Consider the following 17445-nt stretch of genomic DNA (forward strand, 5'->3'; position numbering starts at 1 on the left):
TTCTTTACTCCTCTATTCCTTTAATTCTCCACTCTTTCCGTTTGTTTCTTTATCTGTAATTACCTGATGGTGAGATTTTCTTAAGGTTCTCTTTTTGAGATTTCTTCTTTCCTTCTTCTTATAATTTTGTGCGGGCTGGCTGCGGTTAAAACGGGCTTTCGCCCAATCCCAGCGGGGCGCTTGCTTCCCGCCGGCTCGGAGCCCCTCCGACCCCCCTCCTTGAGAGGAAGGGGTTCTTGGGGCTCTACAAGCCTCTGCGGGTTCGCTGCACCCTTGCCTTCAATCCGGCAAGGATGGGGGAGCTGTAAGCTCACCCTTAGGCACCTCTACGCTGGTCCCCCGTCGGAGCTCCCTCTCAACGAGGTTTGCCCGTCGCCATCACCCACCGGAAGTCTCGCCATCACCCACCGGAACATTGACTATTCTGATGTGATTTGAACTAGAATTAAAACCTGGAAGTGTCTCCCACAACTATTTTGCTGCATTCTTTTTAAAAGGATCCTAGTGTATAGGAGCTTAAAAAACAAAAACAAAAACCCTATTTATTTTTTTTACTGCAAGAGCTGTTTAGAAAGGGTTTGCCATTGCTTCCCTTTATGGTTGAGAGAACGTGACTTCCCCATGAACACCTTGAAGTTCCATGGCTGAGCAGAGATTCAAACCATGTTCTCCAGAATCACAGTCCAGTGCTTGGACCACTACACAATGCTGGCTCCTCTTGCTATATTTTACCAGGATGATCAAATCAAAGAAAACCAGATACAGAGTCAACTGCTTCAGTAATAAAACCACTCTTATGACAACTTAGTGGCAGTTCTCAAAGTGTGCTCTGCGCTTCCCCCCTCTTTTCTGCCCCTCCCTCAACTCCAAAAGTCTTTATTCCTCGCCTCCAAAAACCCTTTTTCCTCACCCAAAAGCCTTTTTTCTCACCTCACTCACTCTCAAAAGCCTTTCCCCTTCACCTTCTATGCCACCCAGATCCTTTCCCCTCACCTTGCTTGCTTCCTTCCAAAACTCTTTTTCTTTCCTACCACTCAGGGTGTGCTTTGATTTTGCTTTTCCTGCTGGCAGAAGGGAGTTCAACTGGGTGGCTTCTTGGATTCTGCTATTATTATTATTATTATTATTATTATTATTATTATTATTACTATTATTATTGAAAAGGCTGGGTAACCATCTGTTGGGGGTGCTTGGATTGTGCTTTTCCTGCATGGCAGAAGGGGATTGGACTGGATGGCCCCTGGGGTTTTCCACTGAAATGCTGCTAAGTTATGTTTGTTAAAATTGTTCTTCATGGCTGGAATTGTTCTTCATGGGTTCCATGGCCGAAAAAGTTTGAGAATCCCTGCCATAGAGGATGCACACCACCAGCTCTCTAGCATGCCTTGTGGTGATTACTATAGATTCTACTGCTTTCTTTATGGATTTTGACCCAGAGATCTTCAGATAGTAATTAACTTATTTAAAAGGCTGAGACATAGGACCTCATCACATTGATGAGGTCCAGCATTCCAATTTGCCAATCTCCATGGTGAATTGGGGGGGGGGGGCAATCCCGGCACCCCGCCTCAACACCAACTGATGCTTCCTCATCACAACTGGGGAAATGTCACCATGCAGCTTTCCCCTGCATTACCCCCATTATAACAAATGGAACACAAGGAGGCTCCTGTGTTGGCATCGCAGTGTCCTATGATGCTTCTGCCCCAATTGACCCATGGAGCCCTGGAGGAAGTGAGACTACATCATGTGATGGGCAGTGTGGGGTTTCGTGGGTCAACTGGGGAAGACACATCCTGGGATGCTAAATTTCCATTGTGTGATGAGCTCTATAGACATTTTTGGAAACCGACTAATACTATTTTCACATGGAAAGAATGCCGAAGTCCTTGGGAGTCTATTAGTGTCACAGATAAGATGATGTACTAAATTAAGTCACCTGAAAATAAATTCAACATAGTCAAGTCAGAATGAGAAAAAATACAGGGTATCTGTAAAGTCTCTTTATCATTTAAAAAATTACAAAGGCAATTGATGAGATATTTTAATCATATTTGTTTTAAATACTCAAAGTTATCAAAGTTTTTAATCACATGACATTTGTCTTTTCCAGTACCCTGTTGATGAAAAAGGTCTTGTTAAATAAAAAGAACTCCTAAAAATGGCTATTCCTCAAGAGAAGGCATAATGTGTATCTTTAAATGGTAAAGAGACTTTATGGAGGTCCTTGAGCCATGAGAAGTAAATGCAAACTTTATCCATCCACCCCAAAGAAACTCTACTTTTATGGCCATCACAAATCAATTTCAAATGAAAAAGTATGGAGGGAAAACAGACAGAAGTTCTAGAGCCGGCTTTTTTGTTTTGAAATGTTATGTAAAGCTTCTGTGGAGTTTAATGGGAGTACATTTAAGACAGAGCACGTTAAAAAAATATTCCCCAAAGAGATATTTTTTATTGAAAAACTCAAGCAGTGCAATTAATTGGGTGTGACAGCCAAGAATATTTGTCTGCTACAAGGTTCATGTATCCTTTACTTATGCAACTGATAACTATTGAAGTGGAGAACACATAAACCTGTATGGATTAAGAACATTCCCAGCTAGAAGTCAGAAGCATCACAATGAGTGCAGGAACAAACATTCATGTAGCAAAATTATCAACAGATAATCCTACAGTGGTTCCTACCATTTCATTTTAGCCAACTAGTCACAAGGTTACCAGTCACAGGAGCTAGCAGAAGCAAGTGTCTTATAGTATGACAGAAAGAACATCAAAGTGGAAACCAGATATTCAGATATTAAACTGAACTAAGTTAATCCCTCATCCCAGTATCTGTAAATTATAAACTCTGTACTCAGTCCTGATGGATTCAAAAACAGGGCTCAGTATAGGAATAACTAATACGTTAGTGATCTGGTGATAGTTACCTTAATTTTGAAATTTAAAAGAGCACTTAAGATGCTGAACCCTATTCCCAAAATAAGTTACGGATTGTTTAATGTTGAGAATAAAGCCCAAAATGAAATGTTTGTCCCACTGGCATGGAAGGCAGGTGCCATATGTTGCAGTGCTGACTCTGTATTGTGCACTCTGACATGTGTGGGTGTATCTTGATTGAGCAATGTATACCTTATGATAGAGCATATTTACCTATTTCAGTAAAAATCCTGGGGGATGTAATTCAACCCATAATTTTGATTCTCCAAGTAGACAAATATATAATACTTAAATTAATTTGATTGCTTGCAGTGTGGGGTGCATTTTGTTCCAACCAACTAATCATGTTTTCCTCTCATTTTGGCTGTTGCAAGCAAGGACCCCATGGCAAATGTGAAAGAGACCTTATAGCCAGCTGGAAGTTTAACTGCAGCAACTAGTATATTTGCTATATTTGTTATGATGAAGGAGTCTCTCCCCATCAAAATTATTGATTTAACATTGTGTAAGAATGACCATTTTCCTTTCCTGATGCATTTAGCAACTTCATTAATTATCAAAAGATCAGACATTCAGTTCTTCTTGGACATTGCAATGGTGGGACAGAAAACCAGTTTGACATGGAGACTTGAGGACTTTATCACTCACAGGTTTCTCTCAATTTCTTTGCGCTGCCAAAACGGAGATCCACGGAGGCCATCACATGATGCAAGGCCACTTCTGATGGTTGCCCATGGGACTCCATTGTGGCAGTGCAGGGAAATAGAAGGAAAACTGTGTTTTGAGGATTAGGGTGCTGCCTGACTCCTACTGGCAGAAGACAGGGAGAAGCTGGATAGAATTGGAGAAAGGACCTGGGATAGCTGCCATCACTGAAGATGGAAAGGCATGGGACTTCAATAATAGGGAATGAAAGAAGAAAGATGGTTCCTTCTACTTTTCCCTGCTTTCATGTGATGAGGTCCATTATGTTGGATTAAAGGCTCTACAAAGATTTGAATCCCCACAGAGCCATAGAAATCCACTGCATTACCTTGACAAAATCAAACTTTCTTTGAGTGCATCTATACTATAGAAGTTTGACGCCATTTTAACTGCCATAGTTCAATGCTATGGGATCATGAGAGTTCTAGTTTGGTGAGGCACCAGCATTCTTTGGCAGAGGAGGCTGAAGGCCTAATAAGACAAACTCCCGTGATTCTACTCCACCGAGCCATGGAAGTTAAACTGGCATCAAATTGCATTACTTCTATGGTATTGCTGCACCCTTTGTTTAGAAGAAGGCTAAGATTTACCCAAAAAAACCACTTTCTCATGAGTCAGTGTTGAGGTGAAAACATATTATCAACAACCAAGTGGAGTAGCATAGAATTGAGGCTGTTTGTTGTAATGATTCTGGTGTTTAGGACAGTGATTTTCAGGCCCAATTGAGCAGCACTGTTCTATGAACCTCTTTTACTTGATTCCTTAGCTATGAAATGAAAGGCTTAGTGATCCCCTGCCTTTTGTGAGGATGGGAATGAGAAATATATGAAAAATTGTGAGGTGATGTGATACTATGGTAACAGAGTGCCTCATAAAAAACTGCAGTGGACTTTTGAGGCAGGAGCTAATAAGAAATAACAGAATACATTTGGCACCAGGAAATACAAACAGCAGCATCCTCCAAGTGTATTCTGTTTGAAGAATGAAAGCTCCCATCAAAAACAAATCCCTTTGAGAGGCTGCACAGAAAGTTCAGCTACAAGCTCAAAGCCCAGCAAAGATGCTTGATATATGACATCCACCCACATGCACACACCTACACCTGCAGGTAGGCTACTAGCACAGCAGGTTGTGAGCTGGGCTAATCTCTGTTTCATGTGCTTCACTTTTTACTTCTACATGAAGGATTGCTTCAAAAACCATTGAATCAGACTTGAATCAGCTGCTTTGAGTCCCCTTTGGGGAGATAAACTGGGATATAAATAACTATTATAACAACAACAACAACAACAACAACAACAAGGCTTGCTGATTATTCAGCCTGAGAAGTCAGCCATAGCAGAGCACCTGATGAACCAACCTGGACACAGCATATTATTTGAGAACACAGAAATGCTGGACCATTCTAACAATTACCATGTCAGACTACACAGAGAAGCCATTGAAATCCACAAGTGTGTGGACAATTTCAACAGAAAGGAGGAAACCATGAAAATGAACACAATGTGGCTACCAGTATTAATAAAACTCTAAAATCATGACAGGAAATAAAGAGCAACACTAAAATAAAATAAAAAACAGGCCTGCTAACAACTCCCAACAAAGGATCCCCCAGGCAACAACCAGCCAGGCTTTGAAGCTGTAAGGTCATTAAATGCTAATCAAGATGGCCAATTGCAACAGTCACATTTGCCTTCAACAGACAAGACTTCTTTCTCCCATCCTGGACATTCCACAGATATGCAAACTTCAACTACCTAGTTTTTAACAGCTCTCTCAACCTCTAAGGATGTCTGCCACAGAAGTGGGTGAAATGTCAGGAGAGAATGCTTCTGGAACATGGCCATACAGCCCAAAAAAACCCACAGCAACCCAACTTGCTGATTATTTTCTCACATCTTGGTTGGACCAGCTGTTTGATTTTTAGAAGTGTATTATCCTGCTGGCATTGTGTATATTGTTTATTGTAATGGACCAACATGACTGAAAACATATTTAGAAATAGATTGATTTAATATGAAACATTATGCTTCTCCTTTCATTGCAAAAACTATGAATTCTCTGTGAAAAACCATTAGAAATTCATATAGAGTAGGTTTCCCTGACAAGAACATCTGCAGATTTTGATGAATAATAGTTTATTGAAACTTTGGTATTCTGCCACAGTAGTGTGCAAAAACTCCCAGCAGAAAACAAAGAAGACCTACTCAAATGTTGCACACATCACTGAAAATTATTTGCTGACTTTCATTTTATTTTTATAGCTCTCATTTTAAAGGATTTGTAAGTTTCATGTGATAAATAAAACTGGTTTGTGTAATTTTCACAATATAAAATAAATGAAGCACGTAATTTCTTTTCTAATCCGAAAGGGTCTCCACAGCTCCCATATACACAAACTCAAGAAAAATTTCACAAGATATTTATTATGAGCCTTGGGTGACTTTATTTGTTGGAAGGCCAAGTTTAAATGAACAAACATACTGCTCAGAAAGATCGGTAGGATACCTGTAAAGCAAACTTGCTAGCCATATTGACACAACCTGTTAACTAGAGAGAAGTCACCTACTGTTTGTATTTTTTCCAGGATCAGGAACTGCTGGTGAAAATCATATGCATACTCCGCATTGAGCATAATGCAGTGCAGATAGTAGAAGTGCCCAGTGGTGCAAGCAAAATAGTCAGTCTTGCCCTAACACAAGAGTGCCCTGCTCTGACAATAACCTGTCATTGGAAATAGCCTTTTTTATATTGTAATGCACCTTAATATATCTTCTCCTTCTGGTTCAACAGTACACATAAACATGCATAAAAAGGCATTCTCTCCTAGACGTTTCGCCTGCATCTATGGCAAGCATCCTCAGAGGTAGTGAGGTCTCTTGGTACTAGGCAAAAGGGTTTATATATCTGTGGAATGGCCAGGGTGAGACAAAGGACTCTTGTCTGCTGGAGCTAGGTGTGAATGTTTCAACTGACCACCTTGATTAGCATACAATGGCCTGACCACCTTGATTAGCATACAAAGGCACAGTCAGACCATTGTATGCTAATCAAGGTGGTCAGTTGAAACATTCACACCTACAACAACCCAAATATATCTTTATTTATTAAAGGTGTGGAAACTGATTCTGCATAGATAAAGGGACTGGATGAATCCAATGTGGGAAGTTCTCAAATATAATTTCCTCTTTCTGATGTTCTTCAAAATGTAAGGAGAAATTTACTCTTTCATTTTAAAACAGAGCAAAGTTTTTTCAGACTGCAACTCGAATCAGCTTGAATGAGAGCAGTCAAAACAGAGGAGTGCTGGGAGATGTAGCCTGTGAGCATCAGGAGGGTTGTATTTGACCCACATCAGTTTAAAGGATCCAACTGTTGTTATCAACAGTTGGGTGGTAATCTGGCCCCAGGGTTATATTTTGCTTGTCTCTTTATTAAAGGGAGATCTCTCTTCATTAGAGAGTTTTAAAACAAAGGTTGGGTAGGTTGTTGTAGGTTTTTCGGGCTATATGGCCATGTTCTAGAGGCAGTCTCTCATGACGTTTCACCTGCATCTGTGGCAGGCAACCTCAGAGGTTGTGAGGATGTCCTCACAACCTTTGAGAATGCCTGCCATAGATTCAGGTGAAATATCAGGCAAAATGTCAGCCCAAAAAATCTACAACAACCCAGTGATTCCAGGCATGAAAGCCTTTGACAAAGGCTGAGCAGCTTTGCCATCAGTCAGTGATGATTTAGTTATTGATTTCTGCATGAAAGATTTTGGATTAGATGGCTCTTGGGATGTCCTTCAATTTTATCATTATTCAATTCTAAATTATTTATTCTTTTTCTTTTCTTCTTTTAAAAAAAGTAGATTAAAATAGCAGATTCCCTAAGCAAACAGCATTGCTCTATTGCCTGATCAAGATGTTATTACTAGAGGTCAGAAAAGATATTTTTGAACTAATATTCCTCAGATCCCCCAGCCAACATGGCCACTTAGTCACACAAGGGACATGATTTATTAGCTGGTGAATGTGTATCCTATTTGCAGCATATTCTTCCGGTAAGTAGTTCAGAGCAGCAACTTTTTTTTTATTCCAAACAACCTTTTAAAATAGGTTAAGCTGACAGAACAGGACTGGCTCAAAGTAAGCTGATGAGCTCAGAGCTTGGACACCTTAAACATAATTCTACCTTTTTATTCACTATATTACTTAAAGGTAAAGCATTGCTACTCATCACAATGAAAAAAACAAGCAAGTTGTTATTTGTTCCCCAACCCATTACGTTTTGAGAAGCCTGAAAGAACCCTCAATCAGCAAGAGGATGGCACAACACTTGAAATATTTCTGGGAAAATGTCTATAATAATGGTCTTTAAAAGAACCTTTTAAAGCCCATTATAACAGAATAACTGATAGATTAACTTAGCTCCTATGTATTAAATTACTTATCCAACGTGGCATTACATCTTGGCATTACATCTTGGTTACCTATGAAAGTAAGTAATTACAGATAACCATCTTGCATGTTTCTTTGGAGCATTGAAAGGATTTCATTACCGTTGTGGGATTTGAACAAATGCTTCCTTGGCCTAAAACGAGTATTTGTTTACTATGCAATATTGCCTTTTCATCTCTTGATGGATGAAAACCATCCATCAGAGAGCAAATTTTTAAGGATCTGGGAATTTTACTATTGAGCCTGCTGTAGCCATTTTTAAGGATCTGGGAATTTTACTATTGAGCCTGCTGTAGCCATGACTTGGCTAGTGGAATTATTTGCGTGGTTTGATAAAAACACTTAGTAATGGAGAAACCAGCAAATTCAGATGACGTGTGATAAGTAATGAATAGTGATTTGCAATGCTATAGGACTAAATGCCATTATTACCACATTACTCCCCACCCACCCCATACACAATCACACACACACAGGATAAGGTCCTTAGCCTTGGTGAAATGTAAAAGTTAAAGGCATATAACAACAACCACTATCTACAATAATGCGTCTATAGAATTACATTCAATTTGTGCTTGCATTATGCGTTATTATGATGTTTTGTGGTGTTTTATCACAGCATCTAGAAACCTTATACCAACAAAAACACACATAACTTAAATCAAAAGAAAGCTGTCCACCAGTAAGTATTCTGTATTTGGAAATTTCTTTTACCAGATATTTTCTATCTGTATCTCTCTGTATCTGTGCAGGTATTCCTACTGGATTTAGAGTTTGTTTGTGCACACATAGAATTTATTTCTTGTTAAGAGAAATGTATGGCTGTGTGTGGGAAGACTGGTGTCAAGCAGGAGTATATGCTTGCCTCCCACATTTGTGCCTGCAATCCATTCGTTTAAAACAAGTTATAAAACCACAAAACAGATATTCAGATGATTTCAAATGCATAACAACTATGTTCAAGAAATATACATTTTACATATATTTTCAGTTCCTATTGCTACTTTTAATAATAATAATAATCAACTTTATTTGTACCCTGCCATCATCTCCCCTATGGGGACTCGGAGCGGCTTACATGGGGCCAGGCCCGAACAACAAATAAAGAGAACCAAAAACACAACCGAAAACACAAACAATAAACTACATCATAATTCCATAGAACATATGAACACATAACAATATAAAAAAATTCAATACACACAGACACAGAGACAATGGGCGGGCTACATGTAATTATTAAAACAACTAATTAAAACTAATTAAAAACTCTGACAAGATAAAAGAGAGAAGCAGATAATATGTGGAGTAGTACTCATCATGGCAGGGGTTGTGGAATCAATCTTTCCCACAAAGGGGGGGGGGGGACGTCTACTCTAATCATCTAAACAGTCATGTGAAATTGTATACCTACTCATCAAAGGCACAATGGAAGAGTCAAGTTTTAAGATTCTTCTTAAAAACTTCTAAAGAAGGGGCCTTCCTAATTTCTCCAGGCAACGAGTTCCAGAGTCGCAGAGTCAGGGAGCCACAGCGGAAAAGGCTCTCTCCCTTATACTTACCAGGCAAGCTTGTGACACTGGCAGTGGTGAGAGCAGGGCCTCCCCAGAGGATCAGAAGGCCCAAGTTGGTTAAAGCCCTTTTAAGAAAGCATTTTACTAGTGAAAGAATGGATGGGAAAACCAATGCTTTGGCCATAATTCTAACCACCAGAGAGCCAGTGCGTGATGTGGTTTAAGTGCTGTACTAGAACATTGCCACACAACCCCTGCAATAAAGAGGCAACATAGCAGAAGTGGGTTAACTATGGGCAGCTTTGATTAATGTTACCTAATTATACTTTGTAACTTTGTGACTTACAGCTAATTCTAAAGTGTGTCATGAACTTGGTGAGGTAGTGACCCTTTCAGCTTACCCCTTAGCTGCTTTAGGTGAAACACCTGTCCTCCAAGCCACTTGGGAAAGTGGTGGTACCACCCTCCTGTGAATAGGGAAGCCTTGATGCAGCAGCGGCCCCAGACCACTCTGGAAAGCAGCAGGGCTGCCACAAGGGCTGGGAGGCAGAAGGCGACCCCAGAGAACGTGCCCATCCTGGGGCCTCCCTCCTCAGAGGCCAGCCCTAGGCCACTGTAGGATAGCAGCAGCCCCAAGCCACTCAAGAAAGTGGTGGAGCTGCCCTCCCACAAATTGGTTCTGGTGAGGGAGGGGGAGCTCTGAAGGGATCAAGTACCCGAAAACAGTCTTGGGGGCCACAACATCAGTCTTGGTAGAGCTGCATGCAAGCTGAATCAGGCAAGGACAAATAATTAATGTAGTTTTCTCCTCACTGAAGGGGAAAACATAGCGGGTTTTTTTTTTTACCATATTTGAGTATCCATATTTGAGTATTATCAGATAATTTTTGTGGAGAGTTACACATAAGAATGGTTACTCAAAAAGCCTGTATTTCCTGTAAAAAATGCACAACCCACATAGAAAAACATTTCTGAGTGCAAGGAACATACTTTTTGTATGTAGATAGTGTGATTTTCATGGGGATGGAGAAAAACTTTAAGAACACTTTGAGACTTTTGTAAACAAGGAGAAAATTTACAAATATGTTCTGCTCTATTATATTATGTAGCAACATTTAAAAAAATCCGTTCCTGGTTTGAATATGTTATTTCCTGTTTAACTGCATGGTACTTACTTATAGAGTAGTTGTTATACTCCAGTATAAGTAGTTGTTATACTTTTTTTGTGGCTGCCACTAACTATGTTGAATGGGTTGATACTGAGTAAAATATTCATTGAAAAACTATATGTAGCAAAATGTGCTGCAGGATGTCCTGCAAAAACAATGTTTTTGCAGTTTAATAAACTTTTCCCATGTTTTTATGATAGAACCAATTAGGAAATAACATTTATAACGCAGGAACAAAAATTGTGTTACATAGTGTTATTCCTCCCAATAGGGCTTCTTCACTGTCAGGAAACTCATTTTCAACAAGGAAATGAATGCTAGAAAATATTCTTTTCATCTCTAGGCTGAAATGAGTCATATGGAAATCTCAACAAAGGACAATGAAAGGACAACGGGGCGATAAGACAGCCTTATTGGAAACACTGAAACAATCTGAACGAATTAACATTAATGGGGCTCTGATAACATTTCCTCCAAGGATTTGTTAATTAGCAAGTCTCAGAGCTATTATCCTCACTTATTAGCAGCAGGGGTCATTACTCACCTTTTAGTCTGTATCCTCAAGATGTTGGCATAGTTGAGCATTATTCCCTTCGCATCAGATGCCCATTGAGGGCTTCAGGATTTGGATTCTAAATCCTAAAATAACTTTGAACAACTTCAAGGTCCCTAAGTCCAATTGGTTTCATGATGACATGGATGTAAAGCTATGCCAGGAGGCACTCTCATAAAATATCTGCCAATTAGAGCTTGACAAAGGCCCCTTTCTTGAACAGTTATTTCTAGAATGCTTTGGAAATTGGGGGAAAATCATTTCGGAACTCTGCTATGACACAGTAGAATAGCATCATCACATTACATCAAATAGTGGCAGATGCTATAGAGAAGACACTAAAAAAAATTCCAGGAGAGGAAGAAAGAGCAGTATCATTAAAGTTGAAGTCAGATAAACCTTGTCTGCCATATTGGTGAGCTTTTTGTTTGCTAGTTCGCTTGGAGAATTAATGGAGAAATATTCAAATTCAAGAAGGGTGTATTAAAAAATGGTGCTTATTTTAAAATAATTAAGGAACCACACAGCATTGCAGACAAGTTCACATGGTAAGTTTAATGCAAAGATTTTAGAGCAAATAATCAAACTGCTCATGTGCAATCATCCAGACAAAAAAAAAGTATGATTAGTAGTCATTAACAGAGTTTTGCTGAGACCAGCTTGTTTCTCCTTGTGTATCCTGGTTTCCTCATGTAAGTTTATCTTCAGCCCACATAACTTTCCCCAAGCTTAAGACCCAAGCTCCAACTGCTCTAAATAAATGGGAGATTCGTTAAAAAAAAATTATGTCAGGAGCGACTCGTGAAACTGCAAGCCACTTCTGGTGTGAGAGAATTGGCTGTCTGCAAGGACATTGCCCAGGGGATGCCGGATGTTTTGATGTTTTATCATCCTTATGGGAGGCTTCTCTCATGTCCCCGCATGGGGAGCGGGAGCTGACAGAGAGAGCTCATCCATTCTCTCCCCAGATTCAAACTTGTGACCTCTCTGTCTTCACTCTTGCTGGTACAAGGGTTTAACCCACTGCGCTACTAGTTAATTGTACTGAATCTAACTTCCAAATAAACACCCTAAGAGTGTCAGTACAGATTGGAAAGCAGTATTAAGTAGCATTTCATAGGAAGCAGTATTTGGTATGGTGATGAAATAGCTGTAGAATGATTGTAGAGATTCAAAGTAGTGTAATGGTTTTGAGCAGTGAAGTGACAAGTGTCCAAATCTTTTTTTCTAATTTTTTATTATTCTTATAAAACAATTATACAAAACCATAATTACCATGCATTTTGTACTTTTTCATTCCATTCTCCCTCCCCATTCCCACCCCTCCCTCTTCCCTGTTGACAATGTAATCTTTTTCCCCCCATTACATGGGCTTTTTTTTCCTATCCAATTTTTTCTTCCAGCTTTCCTCATCTGGTTTAACGACCTGTAACCACCTTTTAAATTGAGTCCAAATTTCTTTAATTTTCTTCTGTTTGTCTGACCATGTCTTTTTGCTTCTTATGATGTCCATCATATCCAGTTGTATTTGGTCCCACACATATTCATACCATTTTTCAAGTGTCAGTTTCTTTTTTCGTTCCAACCCCAAGCTATTACTGCATGTGCTGCTCATCATCATTAATTATTGGTCTTGGTCCTTAACTCTTCTATCACCATATATTCCTATTAACAAAACTTGCATATTTATATCAAATTTTATTTTAGTATGTAACAGTGCTCCATGCGGTCATGCTGGCCACATGACCTTGGAGGTGTCTATGGACAACGCTGGCTCTTCGGCTTAGCAATGGAGATGAGCACCGTACCCCGGAGTCAGACATGACTGGACTTAATGTCAGGGGACAACCTTTACCTTTTTATGTAATTCTACCTGGTTTAGAATTTGACTCCAGATTTTTTGTATCTCTATATTATATTAACTGATCCTGTTAATTTGCTCTGTTTCCATGATATTTCCTATGCCGTTATACATTGTTATCCACCTTACTAAAACACTTTATCCTTTAACTAGTTCACGTAGTGGTTCCCCCCCCCCCTCCAAAATTAGTCTGCTGTTATTGTTGTTGCTAGCTATTTTTGTTATGTTGTTTTATGCTGTTTTAATTGTTATTGTTTCATTTTAATTGTATTCTGCCTGGGCTTGGGCCCCATGTAAGCCGCCTCAAGTCCCTTCGGGGAGATGGAGGCGGGGTAGAAAAATAAAGTTCTTCTTTCTTCTTCTCTTCTTCTTCACACTCCCACCTTAGATGTGAATACCATGCCTCCCGACTTCCACAATGCCAACATTTAGGATTTAATCCCTGAATCATATGTGCCAGCTGAATTGGTGTTCTATACCATTTTGTTATTATTTTCAGTTCTAATTCCTTGTATTTTTCTATTTTTATTTTATTTAAACCATTGATTATCTTTTCTATTTTTTCTCTTCCTAGGCCCCCTTCCTTTTCCCACTTGTTTCCCATTATTCTATACATAGATTCATTGTCTTCTATCATTCTTCCATATATTTTATTAAGTCATTTTTGCCTCCAGATCTCTCTTCTAATATCTTGTCTATTATATTTTCTCCCTTACTACTTTCTTTCTTTTTAATTTGTTCCCAAATTCCTCTTAGTGTTAACCAATTTATCCCACCCCCTAATGTTTCCAATTGTTTCCATTCCATTAATTCCTTATTTTCATTATATAAATCTTTGATTTTTTTTTTATGATGCTCTCATCCTCCTCATTTCTTAAATTACCTATCGGGGCTTCCTTTGATAAATATGGCATCCATTTCTCTTTCCGTTTCCCCCATATTTTAATGCTATTTTCCTTGGGCCTATTGTTTTTTTATTCTCTTTTAAATTATAATCTCCTTGACCTTTACTTGCTTCATTCTCTATTCTTATCCACTTCTCTTGCTTGTTATTGTTTTATTTTAACTCGATCTATTCCAGAATTGCTTTCAGTTGAAATACTTTGTAGTATTCTTGTAACTTTGGTATTCCCCATCCTAATTCTTTATTTGACATATATAGTTCCTTATTACTTATTCTTGATTTTTTCCCTGCAAATATCCACTTCCTTATTTCTCCATTTTTTGAATTTTTGTTGTGTAATCTCCAGTGATAGAGTTTGAAACAAATACAGTAATTTAGGAAGGATGCACATTTTAATTGCTCTAATTCTCATTGAAATACTTAAATTTTTATCCTTCCAATTATTCATTTGTACCTGTACCTTTCCCCATGTTTTCTTATATTTATAATCCCAGATCTTCATTGGCTTATTAGTTAAGTAAATTCCCAAAGATTTAATTTTATTTTTTACAATCTGTATATCTTTCCTTCTCTGAATCTCTTCTTGGATTCCTTTCCTCAGGTGAAACCCCAACAGTTCTGATTTTGTCATATTAATCCTTAATCCTGAGATGTTATAAAAATCTTCCAATATTACTTCTAATTCCTTCAATGTATCCAGTGGATTTTCTGTTATTATTAAGAAATCATCCGCAAACAGATTCACTTCCACTTCCTTCTTCCCTATCCTAAATCCTGATATTCCACCATTATTTCTAATTCTATCTAAGAGTGTACAGATTGGAAAGCAGTATTAAGTAGCATTTCATAGGAAGTAGTATTTGGTATGGTGATGAAATAGCTGTAGAATGATTATAGAGATCCAAAGTAGTGTAATGGTTTTGAGCAGTGAGGTGATGAGTATTCAAATTCTAGGTCCTCTGTGGGGCATTTACTTCAACCAGCCACAATTTGAATGGCAATCATCACCCAGGGTACCTTTTCATCAGCCCCCTGACTGGAATGGCCTGCCAGAAGAGGTATGACAGCCAGATAATCTGTCATAATTTAAAACATAACTGAAGACCTATCCCTTTTGGCTGGTCTACTCAGTCAATTTTAATCTATCCATTTTAATGTACATTTTATAAAATATTGATGTTTTAATATTTGTTCTATGTCTTTTGTTTTATCTATTTCTTTTAACTACATTGTATCCCCACTTCAAACCATGAGGAAGATAAGTAAGGAATATAACTGTATCATCATCATCATTTCTCATGTTGACTGGAACTGATGAGAAATGGAACTGATGAAAAATTGGTTGAGCTTTAAATTTCCCATCCCTAGACTAATTAATTACCCCTAGACTTTCAACTAACAGTACAATCTTTTTAAATGCTCAAGCCACCACACTGTTTTTGTATTTAATGATATATCTTTAATGATATATGTTTATACTTGAGGATCTTATATTTCTAGTTCTTTCATAGCTATCCTTTCAAGATCAACTCACTGATTTTGGAAGGGTATCTATGAACTTTGGTTTACTAGTCTTCATCTCATTCTGATAAAAAGAGAAATATCTCCATGCCAATGGCCAAATCTAGCAGTCACTCCCTTCTCAAAAGGGGGCCATTTGGAAGCTGTAATTGACTATGTTCAGGACATTTTGATAGTCTTAAGGGACTTTATTGCCACCAACCTTCACCCAGCAACTTCATTCTTTGGAGCCAGCCCTGATTTTGCTTCCTCTTTCTCTCTGAACCTCCTTCTAACTACATTTGTAAAATACAAACCTTTAGCCTTCAACCTAATATTAAAGGGACATGTCTCAGCACTAGCTCAGTTGGGTGCACATATTTCTTGAAGTCTAGTTAGACAAATATAGGGATTGCAAAGTTCAGCTTTTTCTGCGACTCAGTAACTAATCTGAGCCTGGACCCTGGAGGCTTGCTCTGGGACAACACCATTTCTTGAATGAAAAACACATGAACTTTTGAGCAAGGCAATCAAAAACACACTAGAGGTGCTTTTTGCTGATAGTGAAAGTGAAAACAGAGCAGAAATAATAAACAAGATAATCTAAGTTTAAGTCTAATCGAAATCCTTTTCATTATAATCATAGAATCATAGAGTCGGAAGAGACCTCATGGGCCATCCAGTCCAACCCCTTGCCAAGAAGCAGGAAAATTGCATTCAAAGCACCCCTGACAGATGGCCATCCAGCCTCTGTTTAAAAGCCTCCAAAGAAGGAGCCTCCACCACAAGTTGAAGGAAATCTATGTAATTACTTAGAGATGAGAAAAATCAATTTGTCCCTTTTTCTGCAATGCTTTCAAACACAAGAGCATAAGGTACTGCAACATACTAAGACAAAACAGTGATTGGAAGTAGCTCTCAAAGGTTCCAGATGGGAATCTTTCCTAGCCCTATCTGACATTGTCAAAAACTGAATGTGGGGCTAGAATTTGTGAAAGTAGCTTTTTTGAAATACTCCCACAGATTGGCTATCCTGAATGTGATATTTCTGTAACTGCAGTCCAAAAAAGGGAGGTTTTCCAACCACTGATTGTTGGTTATGTTCCTGTGAACCAAGGCTTCTCAACTGCATGTGAGTACTATGATAATATCTTTGGACTTTGTGAATGATTTCGTCTTAATGCAATCATATGTTTTATTACTGAATCCTAGACCATCCCTTACCAGAAAGCTGCCTTAGAACAAATGAGGCTACTGGTCCATCTAGCTCTGTTTTGTCTGCATTGACAGGGAGTAGCTCTAATTAGTATTGGCTCAAATAAAGCTCCAATTAATAGTGCTGGCTCAAATTAAGTATAAGATCAAGAAATAAATTTAACTTTTGCTATCACACTTTCCTCCATGGGGATGAGGAGAAAGCTTAAACCTTTTTCAGATTGGCTGGGGAACCTGAATACTCACCCCTGGAATATTCACTCAACAGAAGGTTCTATAACTCACTTCTCCAACTACATCACCTCTCTCATTCACCTCAAACCAACTGTTACCTAATGCAGCCCCACTCTACAAGGTCATATAAAGAGCAAGTGGAAGTGGCAAAGTGTCCAAATGGACAGATAGTAATGACTGTGGAAATACATTGCACATATAAATAGTGCATTTGAAGAGAGAGTTTGGTCCTTGTACAAAGTTGATAGTCTCCGCAATGACAAAAAATGGCTTACAGATATGTAATTTGGACATTAACTCATTAATAAGAAGCCAGAAATAACATTTTTAAGTAATTCATTTTTGTCAGTCCTTTAAAGTGTAATTTGATTTACTGCCTGTTGTTTTACATCATCATCCTTTAAA

General features: G+C 38.5%; 1 protein-coding gene and 1 long non-coding RNA gene across 5 annotated transcripts in view; one reads left to right on the forward strand and one right to left on the reverse strand.

Moving 5' to 3' along the window:
* GRM1 (glutamate metabotropic receptor 1) overlaps positions 1–17445 on the reverse strand; it is a 231509-nt gene that overhangs the window by 161779 nt on the left and 52285 nt on the right. The window lies entirely within an intron of this gene.
* LOC137096557 (uncharacterized) overlaps positions 1–17445 on the forward strand; it is a 41054-nt gene that overhangs the window by 366 nt on the left and 23243 nt on the right. The gene's annotated exons all lie outside the window — the stretch shown is intronic.

Source organism: Anolis sagrei, chromosome 1 (assembly GCF_037176765.1).
Source record: "Anolis sagrei isolate rAnoSag1 chromosome 1, rAnoSag1.mat, whole genome shotgun sequence".
In the NCBI taxonomy this organism is placed as follows: domain Eukaryota; kingdom Metazoa; phylum Chordata; class Lepidosauria; order Squamata; family Dactyloidae; genus Anolis; species Anolis sagrei.